General features: G+C 42.8%; 1 pseudogene; it reads right to left on the bottom strand.

Annotated features, from left to right (window-relative positions):
* Positions 1-4,456: 4,456 nt before the first annotated feature.
* On the bottom strand, positions 4,457-5,221 carry LOC105537197 (annotated as a pseudogene).
* Positions 5,222-6,400: the final 1,179 nt, after the last annotated feature.

Genomic DNA, 6,400 nt, shown 5'->3' with positions numbered 1-6,400 from the left:
GTTCTCTGAATTGTAGCAAGAAAAAGTGTGGGGGTTTAGCAGCTGCCTGATCCTTTAAATATATATATTGATGGGCTTGTCTTATTAGTGTTCTTCTTTTATGAGTTGGGAACAATTTACCAAGGATACAAAAGGTTTTGTTTTGAGGACCCAGGTGCAGTTCCTACAAGCTGAAAACAAATAGCAGAGATCAATAAAGCAATGGCCCTTTGTGTCTGGGGCCCCACCATCTGTGTCTACCTACCAAATATGACTTTAGCAAGTAGAGATAGATGGTAAAGCTGAGTCTAAGCTGCACTGGGTAGAGGATGATGAATATCTAACATCTAAGTTAGTGTGGCTAAAAATTAATAAGTGTAGCTTTTTCTTTTCTGAGACAGGGTCTCATTCTGTTGCCCAGGCTGGAGTGCAGTGGCATGATCTCAGCTCACTGCAGCCTCGACCTCCCAGGCTCAAGGGATCAATCCTCCCACCTCAGCCTCTCGAGTAGCTGGGACTATAGGAGCGCACCACCGCGCCCAACTCTTTTTTTTTTTTTTTTTTTAGAGATAGCGTCTTGCTATGTTGCCCAGGGTGGTCTCGAATTGCTGGGCTCAAGACATCTGCTCGCCTTGGCCTCCCAAAGTTGGGGAATTACAGGTGTGAGCCACCACACTCAGCCATATATATATATATTTTTTTTTTTTAAAGAAAGTCATTCTTGCAGACCCTCTAGGATTGATTTTTTTTTTTCTTTGAGACAGAGTTTTGCTCTTGCTGCCCAGGCTGGAGTGCAATGGCGCCATCTCAGCTCATTGCAACCTCCACCTCCTGGGTTCAAGCGATTCTCCTGCCTCAGCCTCCTAAGTAGCTGGAATTACAGGCATGTGCCACCACACCCTGCTAATTCTGTATTTTTAGTAGAGATGGAGTTTCACCATGTTGGTCAGACTGGTCTCAAACTCCTAACCTCAGATGATTCACCCACCTTGGCCTCCCAGAGTGCTGGGATTATAGACATGAGCCACTGCACCTGGCCTCATTTTTTAAAAAAGTAAATTGTATTGTGTATATTTAAGGCACACAGCATAATGTTATGGGATACATATAGATTTTAAGAAGGTTACTATAGTAAAACAAACATATTCAACACCTCACATTAGTTACCCACTTTTGGTTTTTGTGGCAAGAACAGCTAAAATCTCATCCAGCATGAATCCTGTCTACTGTATGGTTTTATTACCTGTAGTCCTCAGGGTGTACATTAAATCTCTCGACTTGTTCATCCTACATCTCTGCTACCGCCGGGACTGATTTAAATTACTGTATTCTGTCTCTTCAGTACGTGCAAACAGAACTAGACATAAACTCTTTTTTTTTTTTTTGATATGGGGGTCTCATTATGCCACCCAGGCTGGAGGGCAGTAGCGTGATCATAGCTCAGTGCACACTTGAACTCCTGGACTCAAACAATCCTCTCACCTTGGCTTCTCAAACTGCAGGTGTGAGTTACCGCCCCTGGTTCATGAACTTTATCTTAAAGCTCTTACACAGTCATAAAAACCAAACAATATTAAATGGAAGAATGAATACAAAGTAAATACAAACAAAACTAAAAACCAATGAGATCCATGTTTTGCCAAGCTCAGTAGCAGACAAACAGGGTTCTGGCCTACGACTACTCAGGTTTCTTTGAATCTGGCATGCATGCTATTTTATGATATGGGGAGGATTCAGTTCTGATAACACGTTTCTTTATTTGACTCACTAAAAAAAACCAAAAAAAAAAAACCAACAAAAAAACCCTTTGTTCACACAGCAGGTCATTTGGTCTCCACCTGTTGCATACCCACCCCGTGGATTACAGCTGGTTCTTTCTTGGTGCCAAAAAGTGATCATAAACTCAAGCAAATGTGGGCACTGAACCACTTGGCAGGTTTCAGGGTTAAGATGGTTATCCAGATAGTGCAAATGATGCTTATGTTACTCTAAAAATCAGTACAGGAGTGGCCACCAACATTATGAAATTCTCTAAAACACAGACTGCAAGAATACATCCTGTTTGGAAAACACTGCAGTAATCAGCCAAGGCCAGTGGCTCACGCCTGTAATCCCAGTGCTTTGGGAGGCTGAGGTGGGCAGATAACTTGAGGTCAGGAGCTTAAGACCAGCCTGGCCAACATGGTGAAACCCCGTCTCTACTAAAAAAACAAAAATTAGCCGGGCTTGGTGGCCCGTGCCTGTAATCCCAGCTACTCAGGAGGCTGAGGCAGTAGGATCACTTGAACCAGTTGGCGGAGGTTGCAGTGAGCTGAGATAGAGCCACCGCACTCCAGCCTGGGCGACAGAGCAAGACTCTGTCTCAAAAAAAAGCCCCAAAACCAAAAAAACCAAAACACTGCAGTAATCAAATGAAAGATAAATACAGTATGATCCTCACTTTCAAAAAGTCCAATTAAGGAAGAAAAGGCATAATAATTGTAATTAATATAGGCAGTGAAAAGTGCCAACCTGGAGGGACAGCTTAGGTGCTGCTGTGAAGGTTCAGATAAGGAATAAATTACTTCCAGCTTTTGGAATGAACACATAAAGATGGCAATATTTACACAGATGAAATGGACATCTCGGCAGAGGAGTCGATGTGAATAAATACACAGAGGTGGGAAAGTGGAAGGTATTGATAAAGAAATACGTGTGTGTGTGTGTGTGTGTGTGTGTGTGTGTGTGTATGTGTAGGGGGTACTTGGTGGAACAGTAGTGGGAACTGTAACCAGAAAATGGGAGTGTTTCAAATGCCAGGATAAAGGGTTTGCGGTTTATTTGGAAGTTTTCTGAGCACAGTAGTCCACCCTTACAAGAGTGTGTGGCAATGGAATCATCTGGATGCGGGATGCTTTTGTTTTCAAAGTTCACAGAGCCTCAACCTCTAAACATCTTCACATACGTACAAAAATAAATACACGATACATCCACACATATGTTTCAAGCTTTTTTTCCAGATTAAAAAATGATACTTTATTATAACTTTTAAAATTGCAGAACGTCAGGCTGAATATCATTAGACACATACACAAAACCACTCATTTCTAAAGTCATCTTCTATACCCTCTCAAAATTTGGCCAATGAATTATGCCTCAGGGAATGTTCCAGTTCAACCCCATACATAAATGGAAACACTAGCCTTTTGGTTTTGCCCAAAGTTCCAAAGTGCTATTACAGGTGCAGTACATGCTGCAGGAGGTCATTCTTGCTGCTGTGAGTGTGAGTAAAATGTCCATCTCTTCGCCTCTGGTCCGGCAGGCTTTGTTCTCTTTCTCCTCACTTTGTCTCCTTCTACGGGGGTTGCCTTACATACTGCAATCAAAAGACATCTTCTGCTCAGAATCACAACAGATAGTGAGAGGTTCAAGTGAGAAGTAATGTTACACAGTAAGTTAGTGAATTTACAATAAGAAATTGAACTCTGGGGTTACAACTCAAATATGATTTCAGGGTAAAGAAAATAATTACTTGGCTGGCTGGTGAAATGCTTAGTTCCTTCTAAAATCATAATTGCAATATGGACTTCTGCTTCATGCTGCATCCCAAGGCACCAGTCAGGTAACCTACATCTCCCAAATGATCAACAGAGCATTCCTTCCTATTTTACCCTCAGGGCTGAGAAATTACTCCTGAGCCCAGAAGTTGTTGCATAGGTGACTTGGGTGACCTGGTGCTCAGGCAACAACTGCCACAGGCCCCACCTTGATGAACACCATCGATTTCTTTAAATATGATGATACTAAGATGGAGTCCCCTGCTCAGAGGAAGCAAGGATGTAAAAGCTGGGACAGGCTGCACGCAGGGTCACTATACTAACAGACCCAGATGACACGACGGAACGTGAATACGGAAGCCAACAATCTTCTGGAAATCTCTTTTTCAAAACTCATACACCATTTTTTCTAACCGGGAAATCAGGGACAGGGAAACATTCACATAATTACCCATCAACATGTTCTTCTTAACAGAAGTGAAGATTATTTTAAGAATATGAAAAGTGTTTCAAGACACCTGTTTTCAGGGATAGACCACAGCAACAGAAGTACTTTTCAGAGTTAGTTCGTTTTAAAGTCTATCTCGAGAACAAGGGCAGCTGGCTTTCACAAGGTACCAAGACATGTTCTAGCCAAAACATTTTCATTTAAGTTATATGCGGTCAAGTTCAACTATTTTATACATATCTGATCCTTTTCTGTCAGCAAAAAAGGTAAAATTTTTTTAAAACTCCAAAATCAATCATTTCTGGGTAGGATGAAGGTAGAATTTTGGTTGTATTTTATACTTCAGAACACAGATGAAACCAAAAGGTCTGCAATTGTTTCTACATTCACATCTTTCAAAGGTCCTTTTGCAATTGTCTCTACATTCACATCTTTCAAAGGTCCTTTTGCAATTGTCTCTACATTCACATCTTTCAAAGGTCCTTTTCTCCTTTTACATGAATTCATCTGAATCACTGCCTCCTGATTTGAAGACATATTTTCAACTTTCATTCGTGATGAATAGCTCCTAAGTTCATCCATTTCTCTCTTCTTCATTTTTTCTTTTTCTTTTCCTGAATTTGGGCTTCTTTCTCATTCCTCTCTTCACAATCTCTGCATTCTTTCTCTGCTGCTAGGTCTGGGAACCGCTCTACTTTGCTTTTTTCTAATCGGTTTAGGATCTCATTTACTTTCTTCTCCATTGTCACAATTTTTACATCCTTCTGCCTGTGAAATACTATCTGCCCCATATCCACGTCAGCTGTTTTCTTCAGATTAGACCACAGCATATATACCACATTAACGTTGTTCATCTTGCAGCCTTGAATGCTATTGGCCTTCACAAGGTGGGCACAGTCTATCAGCACTTCCTTTGGAATGTCTTCTATATTCTCTCCCTATGCAACCGAAGGTACACATGAGCCAAAGAGAGTTTGGCCACATGAAACCAGATATCTTGAGACCAATCATGCTTGATCAGATCTTCATGATGATTTATGGGTTAGCAGGAGAGATATAAAACTCAAGGGCGAGCGCGGTGGCTCACGCCTGTAATCCCAGCACTTTGGGAGGCTGAGGCGGGTGGATCACAAGGCCAGGAGATCCAGACATTCTGGCCAAAATGGTGAAACCCTGTCTCTATTTCACATTTATCCTTTCCCATGTAAATAGTGCAGGCAGATGAATTAACGCTGCTGCTGGTGAAGTAGAACACCATGATCCTGGCGGCCGTGCAGGGACTCCAGCACGGAGCAGCTGTGCTCAACTGCGGCGGCCGCCTGGTCCCTGGAACTCTTTTTTTTTTTTTTTTTTAATGCATTACGGAAACTTTTAAATGTGATTTTTGTACATAAGGAGTATGAGAGTAACCCCTTTACAAATGAACCTAATTTACTAGAACAAACAATGACAAAACTGAACTGATATTTGATGGGAATCCATAGGAGTTTAAGCTTCAAATCCAGCCAAGAAGTTTGTTACAATCTCCGTCAGCTTTGCATCTGAGTCTTCTGAGATCTTTCCATCAGCCCTGATAGTGCCCAGCAGGGCTTAGTGCTGGCTGACAACATGAGACAAGAAAGCATTCTCAAATTTGGTAATCTTGCTGGGCTCCAGTTTATCAAGATACCCCCTTTACACCCACATAGGTAACAGCCACTTGTTCTTCAGTAACCATGGGAGAACACTGTCCTTGCTTCAGCAACTCAGTTAGACGCACACGACGACTCAAAAGTTGAGTGGGAGCATTGAGGTCAGAACCAAACTGGGCTACTCAGGAGGCTGAGGCAGGAGAATGGCGCAAACCCGGGAGGTGGAGCTCGTAGCGAGCTGAGATTGCACCACTGCACTCCAGCCTGGGCAACACAGCAAGACTCTGTCTTAAAAAAAAAAAAAAAAAATCACCGCAGTAAACCACACTCCAACAGGGCTGCACACTCAGGGTCTTTATTAGAAACAGTATTAAAAAAAACACCTCCACATCTGTTGCACCAGAATGCCAAGGTTTAACCAGAGACACTTTTTCCAGGAGGCATAACAGGCGCAGGGCCAGGGAAGGGCCTCTGACACTTTTAGGGTCTCAAGAAAATGGTTTTTTTTTGTTGTTGTTTTTCTTTGTTTTTGAGACAGAGTCTCGCGTTGTCGCCCAGGCTGGAGTGCAGTGGTGTGATCTCCGCTCACTGCAACCTTCACCTCCTGGGTTCAAGCGATTCTCCTGCCTCAGCCTCCTAAGTAGCTGGGACTACAGGCGCCCGCCACTACGCCCGGCTAATTTTTTGTATTTTTAGTTGAGATGGGGTTTCAGACGGGGTTTCACCGTGGTCTCGATTTCCTGACCTTGTGATCCGCCCGCCTCAGCCTCCCAAAGTGCTGGGATTACAGGCATGAGCCACTGTGC

The sequence above is a fragment of the Mandrillus leucophaeus genome, unplaced genomic scaffold, assembly GCF_000951045.1.
Source record: "Mandrillus leucophaeus isolate KB7577 unplaced genomic scaffold, Mleu.le_1.0 Scaffold17, whole genome shotgun sequence".
Taxonomy (NCBI): domain Eukaryota; kingdom Metazoa; phylum Chordata; class Mammalia; order Primates; family Cercopithecidae; genus Mandrillus; species Mandrillus leucophaeus.
Note: the sequence above shows the minus strand (reverse complement) of the source record. Positions and strands in the feature narration are given on the sequence as shown.